Genomic DNA, 3108 nt, shown 5'->3' on the forward strand with positions numbered 1-3108 from the left:
AAAAAAAAAAACCATCCAATTCGGACAGGGTGTATTTCGAAAAGTTACATGGAATCATTAAAAAAAAATCATCCAATTCAGACAACTGTGCTCGAAGTTATGGCCTTTCAAAGTTTCAACATATTTTAAAGTAATTCTAAGGAGAATTAAACGTCTAAATCCGTTAATCAAATGGTCAGTTTATGAACATAGATGTAAAGAACGTGAAAAATGCATAAAATCAAGTGGACATATGCTCAAAATGAGTTGTATCGAGTGAGTCTCCTTTAATTGGTTTTGGGAAAAGATATTCCACTCAAATGTTGCCGAACGGTAAGGAAGTGTATTTTCTTTCTTTCATTCTATTCATGAAAAAAAATTTTCTATTATCTTTAAAATATGAACGCCGTTTCATGAAACTCTATTATATCATTTGTGGAATTCTTCATTATATTTCAAAAGCATGAAAGGAAGCATAACCGGTTAAATTTCCCTCCCCACAATTAGTTTGTTTGTGATCCAAAATTTATTCTTGTTAACAGTTTGTTAAGCATCCATTTAGTATATATTTATATCAACTACGGTGAATCCCCCTACTATCCCCTTACTACAAAAGCTCACAGCAACAGTAGAGATGGATGGTAAACTCTCCTTCCTTCATACTTTCATAAACCATGATAAACCTTTCTTCGTACTTGCATATTTACCTTGTAGCAGTATCGATTCATTCTTATTCTTTAATTCCTCAAGTATCTAAAATATTATGTAGGATGTGGCACATTTAGTATCACTATTATAAAGGATTTGAGTTGTTTTGTTTTGGTTTTTCCTGAAGTTTGGACATGTCATTTGATTTTGCAATGTGTTTTTCAGCATGACAAGTTATAGAGAATAAATTAATATTTGAATATTTTTAACTTTATGGTTGTTGGTGGTTTAATGATTTTAGATTATATTTTGAGAGGATTGTGTGATTAGTTGATTTTGACCACGTATTGAACTTAAAGAGGGTCAGTGTTAGGAACAATGTTACTTTCTGTATTTACAAATCTAAGAGATTTTTGTCTGCACTGTTTTGCTCATAGTTTGGATAAGTTATTTTGGAGTCTGCTTGAACGTATAGAGTTGTATCTCCTTAACTTTTGATTTTGTGATGAGTAGATCGTTTAATGTGTGCATGGTGGTATGTTGACTATATTTTGTAAGGATTCTGATAAAGTTTTTTGTTTTTTGTTTTTTTTTTTTTAACCAAAGTTGCGTATTTGGGTGGCATAGTTTTCACTTTCTCAGGCAAGTACAGTTGAATTTCAGTTAAACGCGATTGAATCAAGCCTTAATCGCAACTTTGACACCTTCTAAAATTGCTAGAACTTCAGCGATTGGAGGAGTGCAACAAACATCTTGGAATAGAAGCTTTGCAGCTTTAAGAAACCCAGCAAGAGAAGACAGGTTCCAATGAGGGATGGGCTGAACAATCGACTCTGGCAAGTGAACATCAAGATTTGAAGAGGCAGTTTCAGTTCAGATGTATAATTAATGATCCAATCACTTTGAAGCGTGTCATCTGGAAAAGAGAGTCATGTTCAACCTTCTTTTTGTCAAGCCAAATGGTGAGTAGTTCTAAATTCTTGTGAGGAAAGGCATTTAGAGCCTCCCAACGATCAGAAAAGCTCGAATTAAAATTGGAGAAAAGAGGATGACACAATATACTTCAAAGCTCCATGTATATAATAAGTAATGTACTTTTGTTGATAGGTTACTTATTAAACAATGTCATTAAACAATGTCGCTTTCTTCGTTGTGTTGCTAGAGTGAATTAGTTAATTTTGGTGTTTATTGAAAGTTGAATTATGTGTAGAATGATGTTTATTTAGTGTATTTGTATGATATATATTAATTATTGACTTTGTATTGTAGTGTCCTTTACAAGTAGAAATGGTTGAACGTGGGTGTTATGTTATGAGATATATGCGAGAAATCGTGACTAAAGAGAAGAATATTATCACAGATGTTGTATGTCTTTAAATTACTTATATATATTGTAGTATTATATATAGTGTAAATAGTAAATAAATATATATTTGACTTTTTATGTTTTATAGATTGATACGAGGAGCTCGTACTTGCAACCTGAATTGGATGAAGTACGCGTGGAATGGGTTGAATATTTAGGTCGCTATATCTTATGGACTTCCTATAAATTTTGTGTATGTGGCTACATGGGATTACCCAAACTTTTTTTATGTAAATGTTTTGTTCAACCATTATAGGTTATATACTTCAAAGAAATGTGTGGAGGATAGAATTCTAGTCTTGTTAATTTTGGAATACATAGCACATAGATTGGTTTTACAATTTTGGAATTATCATGTATTGGGGTGGGTTGATAGAGTATATACTATTGTACGATTGGTCTTGTAAATTTTGGAATCGTTCATATACATGGAAGGTAATAGAAGAATGGAATTGTTTATTTTAGTATTGTGAATTGTTATGTTGGATATATTGGGCTGATATGTACACCTGAAATATGTGCATCTGTTTATTTTAGTTGATGAAATTGTCTTATTGGAACACATGTAATGCAGGAAATTCGAATGTTTAATTTGAAATTGTCTTATTGGAACACATGTAATACAAGATAAAAATATATGTGACAAATAAAAAATGTCAAGAGTAAACACATACGATACATAATAAGTATCGAGAATTAATGTACTTGACATATCATCAGTGTAAAGTGTATTATATTTCTTGACACGGAAATTGTGTTAAGAAATATTTCTCTTGAGGTTTTTTTTGTATCAAGTTATCGCATTATGCTTGATGATTGAATACTCGATGTTTTTATTAGAGACAAGTATACCCTTTATTTGACATTGGAAATACGTCAAGTAATCCAATTTCTATAGTAGTGAATACTTAGTCACTCACAAGTTTAGGGCTACTCCTTAAAGGTTGATATGCTTCTAACAATAGTGTAAATCATGTGGACACAACAACATACATTTAGCTACTAGCAATGGTCTCCTTCCTAGAAGACTTTCAATGAAATGCATAACTGGCTATAGCTGCTATAGGTCGAGCACTTAAAAATTTACTTGAGGTTTAGGTTTTTGCTATGCGGAC

The 3108-nt window shown here is 31.8% G+C and overlaps 1 long non-coding RNA gene across 5 annotated transcripts in view; it reads left to right on the top strand.

Annotated features, from left to right (window-relative positions):
- The window catches only part of LOC150031147 (uncharacterized), a 3297-nt gene extending 837 nt beyond the window's left edge, over positions 1-2460 (top strand). Inside the window, exons 3-5 of one of the 5 annotated variants that reach the window (XR_016526137.1) lie at positions 522-620; positions 1234-1269; positions 1348-1890. This is a non-coding gene — a long non-coding RNA (uncharacterized LOC150031147). Of the gene's footprint in view, positions 1-521; positions 621-1233; positions 1270-1347; positions 1891-2081 lie in introns of those variants that run through there. The other 4 variants (XR_016526136.1, XR_016526134.1, XR_016526135.1 and 1 more) reach the window with 4 other exon arrangements.
- Positions 2461-3108: the final 648 nt, after the last annotated feature.

Source organism: Benincasa hispida, unplaced genomic scaffold, assembly GCF_027475165.1.
Source record: "Benincasa hispida cultivar pf3 unplaced genomic scaffold, pf3_genome.v1.1 HicScf1458, whole genome shotgun sequence".
In the NCBI taxonomy this organism is placed as follows: Eukaryota; Viridiplantae; Streptophyta; class Magnoliopsida; order Cucurbitales; family Cucurbitaceae; genus Benincasa; species Benincasa hispida.